This window comes from Zalophus californianus, chromosome 3 (assembly GCF_009762305.2).
Source record: "Zalophus californianus isolate mZalCal1 chromosome 3, mZalCal1.pri.v2, whole genome shotgun sequence".
Lineage (NCBI taxonomy): Eukaryota > Metazoa > Chordata > Mammalia > Carnivora > Otariidae > Zalophus > Zalophus californianus.
This window is the reverse complement of record NC_045597.1, coordinates 127,150,666-127,170,059: the sequence shown is the minus strand read 5'-3', so window position 1 is coordinate 127,170,059 and position 19,394 is coordinate 127,150,666. Positions and strand designations below refer to the sequence as shown.

Below are 19,394 nucleotides of genomic sequence, written 5' to 3'. Positions count from 1 at the left end.
AAAAGACTTCTCTGTGAAGTCTTTCCTGATGCTGCCACCGCCTGCTCCAGAATATTAACTTAACATTCCTCTGTGTCGTAACAACACTTGGTTCTAACCTCCAGTGTAGCACCTGAAATGTGCTACATATCATTACACATTATTGTAGTTAACTTTATCTGTTTTTTAAAGTTCATTCAAAGAAAATATTGAGTCTTATTAATTTCTTTTTTTTAAAGATTTTATTTATTTGACATTGAGAGAGAGAAAGCACAAGTAGTCAGAGCGTCAGGCAGAGGGAGAGGGAGAAACAGGCTCCCGGCTGAGCAGGGAGCCTGATGTGGGGCTCGATCCCAGGACCCTGGGATCATGACCTGAGCCGAAGGCAGCTGCTTAACGACTGAGCCATCCAGGCGCCCCAAGTCTTATTAATTTCTGTGTCCAGAATATACGGAAGAGTACCTGGTATGAAGTATGTGCTTAAGTAGCATTCACACAGAATGAAGAGAAGATGAGAAATGGCACCATAGCTCTGGGGAAACAAAAAGATTGAGATTAGGAGATCTTGACAAAAATGAGCTATAGGGAGTATGTGATGTTTTGATTTTTCTTACTTTCTAAAATGTTCTTAGGAACAGTTTTCAAGAGCACCTGGGTGGCTCAGTTGTTAAGCGTCTGCCTTCGGCTCAGGTCATGGTCCCAGGGTCCTGGGATCGAGCCCCACATCGGGCTCCCTGCTCGGTGGGAGGCCTGCTTCTCCCTCTCCCACTCCCCCTGCTTGTGTTCCCTCTCTTGCTGTCTCTCTCTCTGTCAAATAAATAAATAAAATCTTAAAAAAAAAAAACAGTTTTCACCTGAATTTTATCAATGACTGTATTTCTTTGCTTAGAAGCTAAGGACTAAATCATCTTCATAGCCTATGACTATGCAAATAGCTAGAAAATATTTAATAAAGCATTAGAGAGAAGCTATTAACCAGAAATTATTAACCAGTTACCCGAGTGTCACTCGCTCACCACTGCATCAGAATGATTCTCGCTAGTGTCGCTGACAATCTCTTTGTAATAGCCAAACCCAAAGTTCTCTCCTGTTCTTTTCTGACTTGAATTTATCACTGCTTTTGACACACTCTACTGACGACATAAGTTGCACAGTGTTGGCATTTTATATCTAGTATAACATTTTATTTCTCAGTGTTTTCTTGAAAATTCTTAATTGACGGTGAAGCTTGCTCTCAGGGCCACTCAATAATGAGAGTGTTAAATCAAAAATAATAAAGTTAGTTTATTAATAATAATAAAATTAGTATTAATTATGATCATCAAATGAATGTCTTCTTTCTCTTTACTGCACTATATGCATTTAGCAAAAGTGCTAAACTACTGAGAAACAATAGAGTCAGGCAGCAGTAAGACATTAATCACCATAGTGAGGAAATTTGTCCCATTACTGAACAGTTAAGGTGAAATTGCCACTTGTCACAGGTGGGTTAAGAGAAATCCAAGTACTAGGCTCCTATAGCTACGACTGAACATTCCATATCTTTCTCTTAGTCCTTTAATTTATATGAAATATCTAGTTAAAAAAACCAAAGTAGGGGAGCCTGGGTGGTTCAGTTGGTTAAGCTTCTGCCTTCGGCTCAGGTCATGATCTTGGGGTCCTGGGACCGAGCCCCGCATCGGGCTCCCTGGTAGGTGCGGAGTCTGCTTCTCTCTCCGCCTCCCCTGTCCGCTCATACTCTCTCTTTTTCACTCTCTCTCGTGCACGCTCTCTCTCTCTCAAATAGATGAAGTCTTAAGGACAAAAACAAAAACAAAAACCCAAAGTAGTCTTTCTGTGGGCAGTCCAAAGTGGTGATCGAGACTATCCCCTGTGCCCTTCCCTCCCTTAAAGTAGGTCTGCGTGTGAACAAACTCTCCTTTTCGTGGTTTCCACTGTTTCACAGATGGTCTCACGCTACTTTTTATTTTGAAAATGGGTCAGACAACCTGGGCTGGTGCTTGATGTGTGAGGACTGGAGAGGAGTGAGAGAGAACGACTCATGCAGTTCACCCTGGGTCAGCTCTGTCCGTGAGCTCCCCGAAACTATAGATTGTTCCAGGCGGCGTCTGGCGAGGCTGCCCCGGCGAGGCTGCTCTTGTTTACCTGCTTTTTCCTCTGGGTGACCAGTCAGATGACGTTGTGATAGAAGGTGGACTGTCACCATGGCTGACTTTATTGAGGTTTTTTTTCTTCCTGTTCTGTTCCGTTTTGTCTTCTTTCCTAAGGATCGTTGGGAGTGCTTCTATTTGTCGGTTTATTTGTTTTGATAGGACGTTGATTCTTTCATGTTGTTTGAAATATTGGTTTTGAGAAACATGTAATAACAACATGGGTTCAAGACAACTCAGAATGGCTGTTACTTCTCAGGCTGACTTTTGACCTTTATGTTCAAAAACACCATTCTTAATTCTAATCAGTGAAATCTGTACTCATGACCCAAGCTGACTGGTGTGATGACAAAAATTAAAGTATAAAATTAATGGTGGTTTCATAACCAATATCTCAAAGATCAAGTAAAGAATAAAATCTAAGACAAACTAAATAAGGATTTATATTAAAAAAATAAAAATCCACTTGTGTTAGATCATATATTGAAATCATAAGCCTTAGGATTTTTAATCTACTAAGATCACATCAATTCAATAAAATCAATATTAGAGCTATGCAACATTATATGTTATATAAATAATTTTTCATCAGGTTCCCACGTACTTCCCTTGGCTAAATTAGTTGAAATGTCTTCTGATTATATGCACCATCCATTTTCTTTAATAGTGTTAATCAGCTAATCTTGAACTACATTATTTATTTAGGTCCTTTGTACACACAGATGTGCTCTCCAGGTTTTAAGTCCCGTGGTTGTAGTTCATAGACCATAGCCCCCCACCCTATTCCTCTTCTCCCAAAGGACTAATGTTAATTGAGTTCCAGTCTTGTGACTGGCTTTTTATATACATTACTTTTTCTGATTTTCATGACAGCTTTGGGGAAAGGATATTACCCCATTTTACAGGTTAAATTGACATTCAGAGCAATTAAGTACTGATGATCACAGACCAGAATGGAAATCAGTTTAAAATCTAAAGTTGTCTATGCTTGCCTCTACTTTATTGCCTCTAAATGCTACACTTTTTAAACCTTAACTTACTCCATATTATATGTCCTAATTGTGCTTCTTAATTATGGTTTCTAACTGATTATCTGAGGTGTGAATCTGATTGATTTAATTCACACCAAAAGGTGAATGAAGCAAGCTTTATCCTAGGTGTTTTGTGTTTTAAACAGGACTGTATCATTCAAAAGGGGTCTCTGTCTGGTAGGATGGTCAGTTGCAGAAGAATGAGGATAGCTGTATATGCCTATAATCTTTGCATAATTATTAATGGTACTCTTTTTTTCCTCTTAAAAGTGTCCTCACTTGGGACTGTAAATTATATGGTCAACTTAGATTTGGGGGACATTTTTAGTTAAGGGATCCTCAACTACTATTTATCTAGTTCTTATCTAAGAAGCTTCTAAGAAAATTCATATGGTAGTGTGATTCAATTGTGGAAGCTCTATTGTGTTCTTATCATCTTCTTCCCACAACAAAGTTTTGTTTCCTGGCAAAATTATGTGATTTGGCAAAATTCACCACTAGTATTTAAAAGGGAAATCATACATTTACTGGTGTGGAGAGTCTCTGGTTTATTTAAAACACCTTTAATTTTCTTCATCTTGGTTCCAAATGTCAGTCTCCGTTTCTGCTACACACCCTACTATCTTGTGCTTCTGAGCTCTGCCCAGAGGCCACCATCCTCTCCTGTGCCTGGTCTTCTCTAAATCCTTCAGGCAACCTTGTCCACATTTTCTAACATTTTTTTCCTTATCTCCATTAGAACTCTTATGAAATTATCTTGTAATAATTTGTTTCTATGTCTATCTCTTCCACTCAGTGTTGAACTATTTGAAGAGCTTTTTCGTTAAGGCACTTATTTAAAAAAAAAAAAGAGGAAATGGAGTGCAAAAAATAAATTTAAAAGAACCCAGGGATACACCCATTTACCAATGAAAAGGTCAGGTGGCACATTTTAGAGAAGTCTCATTCATTCAACATCCTGTGCCAGTCATCTTACTAGATGTGAGAATTGTAAAAATTGACAAAACTACATTGTTTATTAGCTAACTTAATAACTTGCTGCCATGTGGTTTATATATTATGAAGCAACTTATTCTAATACTTAATCTGTAACTCTTCCTAAAAAGACATAACAACTAATCACCCTTCTAGCTAGTTCGCCTAGAAGCAGAGAGGTAAAGGGTCAGGACAGTCCGGATAGATCTTTAATGCCTACCTAGTCAGCTGATTCTGATAGGGGCATCTTCAGGTCAATAAAAGAAAGAATATGTCTACATGTTCTTATAACAATATATGACCATTTGAAACAATCCCAGCCCTCCCTGGATGTCCTTAGTTGAAGATGCAGAGTAAAATACTTACAAATCTTTGCCATTGTTCTGATGTCTTTTTCTTCAGTCTTTCTCTGAACACTGAAAACAGCCTCATACTTACATTGGTTTCCCAACACATTTCATTCTTTTCCCCAAACCCAGAGTCATAAGTTGAGATGGTAAGGCCTGTTTGGTATCAGCAGACACTTCATCAGTCACGTCCCCGAAACAGGATTTCACCACCTCAACAAGGACTTCATATCTCTGCTCTCTCTTACAGTGATTTAACTCTACTGTCAAAAAATTAGAAAATATGGAGAACAAATAGAAAAAAAAAGACCTATAATCTTGCACCTAAGAAATAAGTGTATCTTCTACACACACACACACACACACACACACACACACACACACACTCTTTTTGTTTTCTTTGATAAGGCCAGGACAGCAGTATCTATACCAAACTGTAGCCTGTTTTCTTCACTCAGAAATTAATGATTGTATAACATTTAACACATGAACAGTCCATAAATTACTTGAATATTTACAAAGTATTCTATTAAAGGAAGTAAAGTATTACCAACAATACTTTATTATTATCGACTTCACAATTGTAAACACATACAAAGAGGCTCTCTTGCACACTTGTGCTATTATTTTCCTCAGTGTATAAGTGCTGGGTAAAACAGTATGTGTATCTTAAAGACTTTTGGTACCTCTTGTCAAATTCTTCAAAGATGATGCACCTAATTGCACATTTACTGTGCATAGTAAAGATGAGCATTCTTTTAAATTTTTGTTGACCCAATAAAAAGTGTATCTTATTGTTTCATCACTGAATTTAACCTGCAATCTTCATTAAAAAACACATGTAGAAAATATTTGAGGCAAATTATTTTCTTATTTTAAAGAAAATAGTCCTCGGTTTTGCCAAACCTAGGGAGTGATAGAATTCTCTCCGAGTAGCTGGTTGTGCAGACTAGACCCCTCATCCCACACCACGGTCACTTTTCCAAAAATGGCTCTTCACATTGACATTTTCATTTCAGTAACTTGCCAACTGCTTTCCAAGCCTCAGATTCAGAAATTAGTACTAATTAATTGACTACTTAGCAGCATTCTGTGAATATTTTGTCCTTTCTATTTGGAATAATTGCATTTGAAGTTATTTTCGGTATTTTGTATTATCTATGTAAACAACAATGAAAATCTTGATTATTGAAAAGAGTTTTTATTTGGTAGTTTGCATCGAATATATACACATATAGCTACACATATTTAAATATTTACAGTTTGGTTAGATTCAAAGTGAGAGATATGAAAGGTAGTGAACTCATAATGATAAACATTCAGTAGAGATACCATGTAACAGAAATGAAATGTACTTATAAACCATAAATGACATTAAATGCTCAAAATACACACTAATATGTGAGAAATATACAAACGACAGAAACTCAACATAGTAGAGGATGAGCCTGTAATTTTATCCAATATAACACTACCAAAATGACTGCAGACAAAGAGCATTTTCTTCCTAGGCTGCCTTACTTAACCAAGATATGCAGAGCTCAGGTAATCTGATCTTTCTAGCTGTGACTCAATTCTTGGGTCTTCCCTCTAGGTGTTCTTTATAATGAATGTCACTTAACCAAAGCTCAGTAGGATTTATGGATCCCAGATTGCTCTTCTCTGAATTTGCCCCCTGAATGAAGGACTACACAAAAATGCCACTAATTATGCACAGCCTTGACTGTCCTGTTAGCTGGCTTCTACTCAGTTCTCACTCTACAATTGCAGGACTTGTTTCTTTGCAGTTCGTGTTTCCAGAGTGAGTAGAGGGTGGCCTACTGAAATTTCATACCCACCAACATTCTTTATTTTAAATATATTCACAACAATGTGAGGACAGTGTGAGTTGCACAACATTTTGTTTTAATTATTCACTCCTTCGAGGATGCCAATAACTTCAATGATCAGTTTCCCTCCGGAGAATAGCTCATGTAAAAGAGTTAATACTTTATGTTATTAATCTAATTTTTTTAAAGTGTAATGGATCCTGATTATGTTCTCTAAATCTTTTCCAAGTAAGTTTTATACTATCATTCTTAATTTCTTCAATAAAAGAAAATAAAGATAAATATTTGGTTGAGCTACAGCTCAGGTAATGACACTTAATCTGGAGTGTAAAAGAATAGGCAAGAGTATTTTCATAAATACTTCTCATATGGCATTTAAAAAAATTGTTAAACTTTTTCCAGAAGAGAAGGCTTAGAGATTTGAGTTAGAATATCTGAGGTTATAGAATTTAAAAATTAAAATATAAAAAACAAAGATGAAGCCATACCTTTTAACTACATTAGCTGCATGTTGATTTACCCGGAGAAGACAAACAAAAGAAATTCCAGAGATTTCATTTTCATTCCAGCAGAAGTTATATGTGCTAACTTATGTTAAAAATTCCAAGAAACATACACTAACAAAATTAGGAAAAAATGTTTTAAGTAATGACATTATAATATTTTAACCAGGCCTCCTTCCTACTAATCCCATTATTCCAGAATTGAAATAATTACCCTTTGCCCATCTTCACAACTAGTTTAAGCATAACTTCAGTGAAAAATTAGATCCTGGATTGGTGCTCTTTTTGTTGATTTTAGACTGTTTACATACATGCACACTAATATCTTGCTAGTGAGTTAAGACTGGCCTTGTGAAATTATCCGTCTGTGGCAATGCTGAATAATGCCGTGTGATTGGAGCACTTTAAATAATATTAACTATCATTTATTGAACATTTCCAAATGTGCTAGTACTCTTCTAAAAATTTCATTTTTCTCTAATCCTCATAATTTCCTATGAAGTAGGTGTTCCCATTTTACAGATTGAAAAGATAAAGTCCATAAACTTCCCAAGGCTGCACAAATAGTATATAACACAGCTGCAGTTTCAGTGCAGGTTGTCTTCTTTCAGAGCCTATGTCCTCAGAACTCCAGGACACCTCTGGGCATGCCTTCTGTCCATGTGTTGGCCCTGACACCCACAGTGTACACATCTGTAGAGTCAAGATCTATCTTGACAGAAAAGTATGAATTGTTTTTTGATTTGAGGCATGTAAATGTTTTAAATTTGGAGGCTTCTGATCTTCTTTTCTTAAATGCAGTTACACAAGCGCCTGCCTCTGGTGTTTTAGAAATAAATTCACCTCTTTCCCCACTGCCTAATTCAGTGCCTTGCAAAAAGTAGCTACTCAACAAATAATCTCTTTAAATAAATCAATCCATTAAAACATGAGACAAACTCTCTTAACCATTTGATCTGCCAATTACTTCTTCAATAAAGTAGAAGTCACCTCTTGCTTATTTGAAAAGGATGATAAAGAGGGAACACAGTATAGTGGCTAAGATCATGGATTCTGGAGTCAGGTTGCCTAGGTCTAAATAGTGAATGTATACATTGTATGATCTTCTGCAGGTTACCTAACTGTCCTCTCCTCAGATTCATCATTAGTGAGTGGAGACTCTGGTAATAACAGAATCTATCTTACAGGTTTTGCAAAGACTAAATGTGTCCGTATTTGTAAAAGCAATTACAACTGCTCCTGGTGGTAGCCAGTTAGTATAATATGATTGTTAACAAATAAAATAATATGAACAGGACAAAAAAAAGTGTGAAAAGGAATTGGGTTAAAAATACGTATTAAGTTGATATACTCTTGTGCTCAAAAAGAAAATTAGAGCTGCATGGGTGGCTGAATAAAAAATGTGAACCGAATTTTGATGTCAGTAGGTAAAAGAAGAAATCAGCAGTATTTCTTAAAAATTTAAAAATGTGAAATCCCAGAGATTTTATCTTGGAGATTATGGTCTCAAATCTGCATAATTTATTCTTAGACCTATTTGAAATGCTGAAACTCGTTTTAGGTGTAGTTGCCCTGAAAATGTCAGCAGTCTAGGCAACTTGGACTCTGTGCCCAGATGTCTTTCAGCTATACCGCAACCAATTCCAGTAATGGTATTCCAGAAACCTGTGTGTTTTGAAAGAGAAAGTTCAGGTCACAGTGAGGTATAAGCTCAGTCCACCCCTCCTCCCCTTAGGACTTAGTGGGAAGCAAGAAATATTTAGCACAAAGATGTAGAATTAATTGAAACCTATTGTTTTGAATAAAATATATGGATATAAATGCCCAAGTATAGCTAAGGTGACCATATAATTTATTACCCAAAGCAGGATTCTTTTTAAAATAAAAGGGGAAGTTATCAATAATTATACCAGGGGAACATGAAAAATCCAGAACTGTCCAGACAAACTGGATGATGTATGAACACTCTAGATACAACCTGTATCTGGCTCTGTGTATCAGGTTTTCAAACTATATGCCATTTTATAATGCAGACTTTTCATGAACATTTTGTAGCTGTCTGAAAGTAGTGAGTTTAAAAGTGTAGCAACTCATTCTTGTGATGCCTAAAATGCTTACTGTGTAGACAAAGACAGTATCTTGCGATCTGGAGAAATGAGTCAGAATTCCTCCAAAGAATATATTGCACCTGCTGACCTCTTTGAAATAAGGCTACAAATGAATCTTTCTATAAATACCATGTTGAAGGTTCTTAGTAAAGGATTTAACATCAGCCACTTTGTGAACCACAGTGAGTCATGAGAGCAGAATGGACTAAAAGTAAAGAGACTGAGTTCATTGTTGAATGCCAACAGTCCTTTATAAGGTACCTCTGACTCTCAGAGGTCCTATGAAGGATCTTTATCTTGGAATCTGTTAAAGCGTAGGTGTGTACAGGGTGTGTGACCAACCATCTTTTTTCCAGCTTCTCTGTCAGGCCTTAGTCATATGTGTTAGTCTGTTTGTAATCCTGTGATAAAATTAGCCTTCCTTTGTGTGTACAATTTGTTGCCCAAAGGATATGTATTAAGTAGGAGGAACAACCCCAGAGAAGTTGGGACAGATAGCATTAAAAGAGAGAGATATTAACATTCTAATAAAAACAATTTAAAAAATAATTAATTCATTCAGATTTGCAGTACACACTAAACTTATTAGTTCTCATGAGTTTAAGTGGAAGTTGATATTTCCAAATTTAAAGGGAAAGATGTAGTTATCAAAAAAATCAAAATTAAGGAGTAAGACATTGTTTTTCAGAGGAAAGTTAAGCAAAACTGATACAACTGGTATTCTCATATTGTTGGTATTTTTCCAGTTCCAATACAAACATAAAGGAAGTCATTTTTAGTGGGAAAATTGGGTTTGTAAACAAATTTAGCTTTTGCAGTGCCACAATCCATAAAGGAAAAACAACAATAACAACAAAAACCAACTATGAATAACAGTAATTATAAAAGTCCTTCTTTCCTTCCAGATTCAACTAACTGTCTTTTTAAAAATACTGTTGGTTGTTGAGGTCATTGCCCATGATGAAACATTACCCAGAGAATGTGAGCACAATAAATGGAAGTATAGGGAATTATACCTTCCGCACTTTATTTTCCTGTCCATCTGTGGAGTCTCATTCACTTTTATATTTGCTAAATGAAAGTTCATGGAATAAAGAAACACCTGAATAAATGCATTTATTTGTATGTGGAAATGGAACATCCCCCCCTCTTAATGAACTAGGAGGGAACAAACACACACAGGCTTTCAAATCAGCATTATTTTCAATTTAACCTTAATGTATTCACAGAAAAGAGCAGCATATATTCTTGGTTTAGGAGTGATTTCTCTTTGTCCCTTACCCTGCATTCTTTCTCAACTTCTTATTCCAAGGAAAGTGTTCTCCAAACAAAGCAAAATTTTAGCTGGACATGGCAGAAAGCTTTGGCAGCTGGAAAGCAAAATGTATGACTGTCTTTCACATGGCACCCAGATTAACATTATTCTTTTAAAATTACAGGAAAGATCCATATGTCTGACTCTAAAGGGATCATATGATCACTTTTAATAAAAATTTTTATTTTGGAAAATATTCAGACCTACAGAGAAGTTGCAAAAATATTACAATGAACTCTCATATTACCATAATATAGACTCAGCTATTGTTTGCAAGTTGCCACATTGGCTTTATCTCTGTCTACATTTTCTGTGTGACATATATACATTGCTCTTTTATGTCTATTTACTTATTTTGCTGAGACACTTGAAAATTATATGCACAGATCATGACCCTTCATCCTTAAATACTTCAATGTTTGATCCACGAGTGATGAGAAAATCCACTCATGTAACCACAGCTTAATTATCAAATTCAGAAAGTTTTACATTGATACAATACTGTTATCTAATAAACCCTTCAAATTTTGACAATTGTCACTATATTGCTCTTTAGCTAGTTAGTTTTTAACAATTCAGGATTTAAACCAGTATCGTACATTGCAGTTTGTTGTCCTGTCTCTTTAGTCTCCTTTAAATGGATGACTGAGTGACTTCCTCAGCCTTTCTTGTCTTTCCTGACATTGACATTCCTTAACGATATGGACTCATTGTTTTTTAGAATGTTCAGTTTGAATTTGGTTGGCAAATCATCATAACTTAATACAAATTATGGATTGTGTTATGTATGAAGTATAAATGATGTTGTATCCTTTTCAGAGCATTAGCAGAAGCACCCAATGTTAGTTTGCCCATTTTTGGTGTTAACTTTCATCACTTGTCTTGCCATTTTTTTACGTGGTTTGAAAAAAAAATTAGAAAATGAAATTTTAAAATACTCTTAAAATCAGCATCAATATAAATTTAATAAAGACATTCAAAACATCTACATTAAAATAATTACAAATACTATCAAGAGAAGCTAAGGAGCAAATAAGTAAATACAGAGATACTACATGTTCATGAATTGGAGGTCTCAATACTGTAAAGACATGTAGTCTTCCCAAAGCAATCTGCAATCTTGACCAAAATTATGGCAGTTTTTTAATATAAAATAACAAGCTAACTCAAAAATGTATATGAAAATGCCAAGGGTATGTAATAGTCAAAACAATTACAGAAAAGAACAAAGTTGAACTCTAACCACCTGATTTTAAGAATTACTATAAAGCTACAGTAATCATGATGGTAGAATACTGGCATATAGTACAATTAAATAGATCAATGGAACAGAATAGTCCATAAATAGATCCTCACATATATAGTTAATTGATTTTTGTTAAACACCAAAGTAATTCAATGGGGAGGGGGGAAATGCCAGTCTTTTCAATAAATGAGCTAGGTTAACTGGAAAAATGCATGGAAAAAAAAGTAGATCTTGACCCTTACATTATACTATGCACAAAGACTAATTTGATATGGCTTCTAGACCTAAACATAAAGGCTAAATTTACAAAATATCTAGAAATAAACTACAAGAAAAAGTTTGTAACTTCGAGTGGGCAAAAATTTCTAAGAAAGTATGCAAAAGCCTTATCCATAAGAACGAAAAATGATGAACTGGACATCATCAAAATTAAAAACTTATGTACTTCTAAAACTTTCATTAAGAACATGAAAATTGACATAGACTGAGAGGAAAATGTCACCAATACATTTATTTGACTAAAGAATTATATTTTAAGTACATGTGTATATATACCACATACCATATATGTATATGTCTACAAATCAGTAATGAAAAGAGAAACAACCCAAATAAAAATTATGAGCAAAAGATTCATATAGATACTTCACAAAAGAAAAATACACAATGGCCTTAAAAGCACATGAAAAGGGAAATAGGATTTAAAACCAAAGTAAGATGTTATTTCATACCCACCAGAATATATAAAATGAGAAAACTGACAACATCAAGTATTGGTGAGAATATGGAGCAACTGAAATTTTCATACATTGCCAGTGGGATTATAAGATGGTATAAGTACTTTGGAAAACTGTTTACAAAATTAAACATGCACCTACCTTAAGATCCAGCTGTTCCTCTTCTAGGTATGTCTTTATCCAAGACAAACGAGAATATATGTCCACAAAATGTTTTGTACAAAATGTTTCCAGTAGCATTATTTATAACAACTCAACACAATCCAAACAACCCAAATGTTCATCAACAGGTGAAGAGTTAAATAAATTGTGGTATAGCTGTCAATGTTATACCAATCAACAATAAACAATAACAAACTATAAATATGAAAGAGAAACATCATAAATAATTCTCAAAAATATGTTGAGCAAAAAAAAAGCAGTAAATAACAGAATAAATAGTGCATAATTTTACTTATATAAAGCTCAAGATTAGGAAAATAAGCTAATCTATAGTGATAAAAATCAAAACTGTAGTTGCCTACGGGGGTGAGGAGTAGGAATTGCCTGGAAGGGAGCAAATGGAAACATTTGCGAATGATGGACATACTCTAGATCTTGATTGGTGTGTTGATTATATGATTCTCTATATTGGTCCAAACTTAACAGACTGTATACTTTGATTTGCATTTCACTGTATATACATTTTCCCTGAATGTAATAAAGTCATTATTTACATTCAGAGTCAGATAGTTTTTTCTGTAACCATACGATTGTTACAGACTTTAATATGACTTAAACAAATGCATCAAAGGAAATACGTCCTTTAAATTCTGGGCATTTACTTTCATGTATGGGGAATTAGCATTGTATGTAATATTCTACTGATTGGATTTTCATCAGAGCAGTAAAAATCACAACTAATAACTCATTTTCTGTCTTTTTTTTTTAAAGTTGAAAGACATTAGTAATATCCTGAAATACCAACCAGGATTTATTTTCATGATTAGGAAATAAGAGTTACACATTTGATTAGCAACTAATTTTGTTTATTTTCCCCAATGGTCTCTCAGATTTTAGCAATGCCTCAAAGGCACTAAATCTATTGTTTTGCTGGTCTATTTTCTATCGACTTTCACCCCTGGTAACAGGGGTGATTCATAATTTTAAATCCAATATTTCATCCTCTTAAAACTATATCTAAACCAATTGCATTTAATTCTTTCCTACATTAGTAAATGATATCTCACTTTTGTTTAAGGGCATTATTTTTATTTTTTTAAATTTTTTATTGTTATGTTAATCACCATACATTACATCATTAGTTTTTGATGTAGTGTTCCATGATTCATTGTTTGTGCATAACACCCAGTGCTCCACGCAGAACGTGCCCTCTTTAATACCCATCACCAGGCTAACCCGTCCCCCCACCCCCCTCCCCTCTAGAACCCTCAGTTTGTTTTTCAGAGTCCATATTTTTATTTTTAAGTGGCAAATGGATCTTCAGTAATCTGTGAGCCCTTCAGGGTAGGGTACTCTCTATTGATTTCTGCTTGTAGTTTTCAAGATTGTATTATGGGTAAGGCAGAAAAGACAATTTTAATGAGAGTCATTTTTTTTTTTTTGTTAGATGCAGATCCAAAAAGTTCTACTAAAATAAAATAAGTGAGAGGAAAGAGGAAAATGGAATGGTAGAAAAGGTTTCTTTGGTAGGACAGATTTCTAACTAGAATTTTTTAAATCTAGAAAATAAAAGTTATGAGGAAATCAATTGTGTAATCCAAAAGATACATACATGTTGCTCGTGTGGTCAGATACATCTTTTCTTCACCAAAATACTGAAATCTAGAATGACCCAACTTTCTTTGAAAGAGAGCAGGTTTAAATGTATGGTTATATTGAGATGAATATACCTGTCCCCAAGAGATGGTGTTGATTAAATTGATAAATATCTTTAAAGAAAAGTTTATCTGTGGCTGCTAGAGCTGAAACAGATGTGTTTGTGATGCAAACTTAACGTTTTATTGACTCATTTAAGACTGACACAAAGGACAATCAGTTTTCCTAAGTGGCCATCCCTTGGTGCCGCCCCCTTGCTTTCAAGGGTACATAATCCATCAGGGCATTCTGACCCAATTTTTGTGTTCCTTACTTTCTTTTATTCCTCATTATGTTTGATCGATTAAGATCAGTTCAAAACCACACCTAAAACCTAGTGCATATACAATTGCATTACTTTACAAAATTTTTCTAATGACAGAATGTTTGCTCACATTAATCATAATAAGAATTGAACTACATCCTAATTATTTTGTTATGTGATAAACCACTAAAGATTATTGAATACCTTTATTGAGAAAAGTTTCATGTTCTCATTTTTTAATATTATCCTTCTTATTTCTTTTATTGGTTTGGAATCTTTAAAACTTCACTACTTTAAACAGAAGCTTCATTTTGGTAATTCTGTTCCTTTAATTATAACCTGAACCAACATGTTTAGAATAAGTTAGCGGATGAGATATATCCTCTCCTTTAATTGTAGTAAACATTAGATTAGGATCTCTGATCTTTACATTTGAAATATTTGGGGAGATTACTTCTTGTGAAAAAAATATAATTTTCAGAGTATAAAAAACAGTTCATATTTGCTGATCAGTTATTGGAAAAGGCAAAAAACAAACAAACAAACAAACAAAAACCAAAAACCAGAAATGGAGAGTGGGGGAAAATATGTAGGAAAACAAAACTGTGAGGTACCCAGAAAACAAGTACATTGGTCTGTAGTGGAAAGTGAGTAGGGTAGGAAATATGCTTCAAGGCAATGAGGGAATAATAGAAAGAAGAATATACACAAAAAGAGAGAGAGAGAGAGAGAGAGAGACTGCTGCTTCCTGCCCTCAAAAGAAAACATGCCCATGAAATCTCGACAAGCACAAGTTCAAGAGGGTTATCTGAAACTAGACACCAGGATCCTAGAAGGATGAATTCTTCAGTGTGAAGAATATTTATTCCTTAGATCTGTTTGCTGTTCTATTTGGAGCTAAGGCAAGAGTGATGAATAATGGATAACAGGACACCCTAATTGTCTCTGTAACAAAGGCAGCAGCACTGGAATTCATTATATCTTATTGTGTGAGTCCATATATTGACAGTTACACAGATGAAAGAACTTACCCTCTATAGATAACAGGTCTTTGTTCCAAATAACAGATTTACTTTTTCAAAAGTAGAAGCTAATAATTAGGGCCTATTTTTGCCTTCCACACCTCACCTCTTTGGTGAAGTAACTACATTAAACCTCATGGAAAACAAGATCAAGATGATAATGGCATTGCCACCCTTGAGTCAATTAAAAAAAATTATCTAAACATGAGATGCTGGAAAATCACAAAATTTTAAGATAGTAAGGAACTGGGATCCTGTGTTATACTTTCTAGGAAGTGGGTGAATGGTTCCTGGCCCAGAGTAGCAGCCCCCCCAAATGCTAACTAACCAGCTTCCTTCCTGCCCGCCTCTTTTCCTCCCTCCCTCCCATCTCCTCCTTCTTTCTTTTAACAACCCTTACTTTACAAATGTAGAAGCCAATGCTAAGCAACTTGCCCAAGCTCACTTGGCGTCAAGACCAGGGCCCATAGGTTCCAATTTCTAAAATCAGGCTGATTTCCCATTATTGTATAGTGAAAGCACTGTCTTCTTGCTCATGCTCTTTCATTTGCTCTTTTGGTGCTTTTTAAACAACCTTTCATGATACTTTCTTTTTCCAATATAATATATGATGTGTATGAATCTATAAATTGATTTAAGCCCCTTGAGAAGGGATAGTGCTACTTGCACTCTATATTAAAATAGTAAGGCATCACTATTTGCCATAAAATGATACTGCAATATTCTAAGAAAGGACCTCACATCTCACAGAGCATCTACAGGGACATTAGAAATGAAACAGAATGTAAATCTGTTTAAGTTGGTGAGTCTGACTTATTTGGCTTTATGAGCTCTTGCAGGTAGTTTTGGGTAATGAGCTGTTGCAGATAGTTTTGGGGAATGTTTGTATTTGTGTCTGTACGAAATGTTAACATCATTCAGGCTTAGCTGTGCCATGAAAACAATTCATGTTCACTGTGGAGAAAAAAAAAATTAAATGAGGACAGTACATTCTAGTTACAGCTAGACTTCTGAGTTTGTATGTTTTTCTGAGTACAGTTTCAGAAATTGAATACAATCCTTAGAGATTCCTCTCCATCTGAAGCACCACCATGGTGCAAACTATGATCATCCTGTGCCCTTTTAGCTCCCAGTTGTGCCTAAGAGGACACTGGTGGTGGGACAATTAAAGAAACCCCAGTTAATGATAATTTCTTCCTGCATGATCTGCCCTGCTGATTGCACTCTTAATTTGCCCAATTGTGGAAAATAATGAAACATTCATTTTTTTTTAAACTCCATCTCTTGAGAGGATAAGTGTTTGGTGAGAGTTTTAAAATACACAATTCCATTTGCTGCTACCTTCATTTGGTAGATAATGTCTTTGTTACTTTAACTTTGTAATTGTGTATATGTTCTGTTGAGTTTTGCTGCCTCAAAAAAATAATAGCACTGAGAGTCATGTTATCTATTTTATTCAAAGATTTAGGTTCTGTGGCTTACTTTTTTCCAAATCATTGTTTCCGTTAATTCCTAAATGATAATTAGGGGAGGAAATTATTATATTTCGATGATCTAGTTTCCCTCATTAACTACATTATGTTGTAGTACAAGGTGTTTGAGAAATCTAAACTTAAGAGGGGATCATTATTGAAGTAACTTCCAATACAAATCTTATTACTCATTTTTATTAGAAACTAATTAAAACTCAGTATAACTGCCACTAAAATTCATGTCTAGAATTTAAGAAGATAAAGGATTCTAAGGTTGGGAGTCATAACAATGATCTGGCTGGGTTTTTTTTTTTCCTTATATGAGAAGAGAGATGAAATATTAATCGATCTGTAAGACATGGACTTAGACCAAACAGACCACCAGTCAGAAAAGACTATTTCCAGAAAAGTAGGGAGCTAGCCAAGCATATGCTGGAGCGCATTCCTGGAGGCCCCCATCTGCCAGGAATAATCTTGTAGTAGCTGGATCATGTGGTAGTGTATGGGGTCTGATGCACCAAGGTAGGGTGGGCAACATCAAAAGAGCCATGATTAGTGGCTGTTTACCAAAGTACCCAGAAATATTTTGGAATTTTATTAACAGGAATGGCTATACTGGCTGTAATTACCAAATTATTATATACATATATATATATCATATACAAATATCACATTTTGCCTCATTATTTTATACTATTTTTTACACATATGGATTTTTCTCTCAGTATGAACAGTATATAACTAGGATGCCTAATTGGTTTAAATCTAGAATGAGGGGAAACTATTACTTATTAGCTAGGTTCAACATTATTTCCTAATAGTCATTAGAATTCTGGTGTTACACCAGGGTTCTCAAAATTTCTTGAAATGGAGACAACTAGTGTTTAGTGATTTTCTTTCTTGAATGCAAGCCTCCTAATGGAGGAGCAAAGCTTGGTGTGGTAAATTCTTTGTCTATTCCCATAGAAAATTTATTAGAATAGTTAGGTGGGTGAGAGGAGTTACTTATTGGGAGGAAATGTAAGAAGACAATACCACCCACACCTGAAATAATAGGTTTTTGTATTTTGAATTTTTCTATCAAGAATGTATTGATGGGATGATTCACAAATTCTTTTACTACAGCTGAGTTATTGCAGCACATATGAGTTTGTCTCCATATCAGCTATTCAATGAAAAAAAGGTTAGGAATTTTTGTGAACCACACTAGCATGTCTGTTTAGAGGTTTCTTAGTAAATGGAATTTGGAAGTTATTGCAACAGTCTTGAAAGAGATAGACAATATTACTGATAAGACAATTCACGGCAACTCCGATTTCTTCCGAAGCTCTAAATAATGCTAGGGCATGGTTTATTAAATACTTCTGTCATATTTGGTGTATAAAATGTAAAAGAGAATACAGATATGAAAATAAAATTTTTCTAATGACAGACTTAAGAGAAATTTGAATGAATTGTTAAATTTGTAAAGCTGTGTGAGCAGTGGTTCATGGTGGATGGGAAATAATTAAGTCTCTTAGTTCCTTTATGGCTTTTCCCAGCAACAATTGGGAGAGAGTGAATGATGGACATAAAGTACTGATCTAAAGGTTTTCAAAGTTTTGCCACATTTTAATAAGCCTCACCAATCACCCTGATGGCAACCTGATATTTTACAGCCCATCTAATAAAGTTTTCTTCCCTACTGTTCAGAGATACTATTGTGTATACAGAAGTAGAGGGATGCACCTGATGAGGAAGACTTCTGGCAGAGTAGAAGAGGGCCAATTGGCTTTAATTTTCATCCATGATTATCTTACCTTTCTTTGAACTGAAGGTTGGCATCTGTCAATTATCCCTGTCCCTCCTTGGATTCTGGGAGAAAAGCAACCTAACGTGAAGTACACGACGTTGCCATATTTTCCAATTTCACCTTCAACATTTCCAGTCCCCTGTCTCCATAGTCGTTGTCCTCTCTGACTTTGAACATGCAAAGATATTGCCTAAGTTTCAGAGGGAGGTAGAGAGGATATCTATTATTTTCTCATTGGTTATTCTCTGTTTTTTGGTCCCCCTTTTCCACATAAGAATTCTTAGATTTTTTTTTCTGCCTACCCTCTCTCTGCATTTCCTCATCACTCACTCCATCTTTGAGTTCCAGAAATCTTTGAATCCCAGATATTCTAGTGAAACTGTACTCTCAGAGGTCATTAAGGATATTTTCACTGCAAGGTCAGCCTGCCCTTCTTCAGAATATACTCCAGGCCACTCTCCTTTCTCATCTTTCTTGATGTTGCAATGTTCTTCCCTCTGATTGTTTCTCATCTTCTACTGTCTTTGGATCTTAATTATTTATTATCATCGTTGACCTTTCATTTGTACTTTCACTTCTCCTTACCTATGGAACTATTACTTTACCATAGTCAAGTACCATTTCCTAATGCCTAATGCTTATTTCAACTTCACTCCAATTATCCTGTATTTGACTGACAGTCTGGTCTCAATTTCTGTCATTTAAAAAAAAAATATTGGAGGAACTCCTATTTCTTTCTGCTTCCCATAAGGTCTCTGTTGATGTG

The 19,394-nt window shown here is 35.1% G+C and overlaps 1 protein-coding gene and 1 long non-coding RNA gene across 3 annotated transcripts in view; one reads left to right on the top strand and one right to left on the bottom strand.

The window, feature by feature from the left end:
- The window catches only part of KCNH7 (potassium voltage-gated channel subfamily H member 7), a 481,606-nt gene that overhangs the window by 8,529 nt on the left and 453,683 nt on the right, over window positions 1-19,394 (top strand). The gene's annotated exons all lie outside the window — the stretch shown is intronic.
- Window positions 8,345-18,814, bottom strand: LOC113920747. Its single transcript, XR_003519361.1, has 3 exons — window positions 18,636-18,814; window positions 10,204-10,292; window positions 8,345-8,479 (listed from the first exon to the last, which is right to left on the bottom strand). It is a non-coding gene; the product is annotated as an uncharacterized LOC113920747 (long non-coding RNA).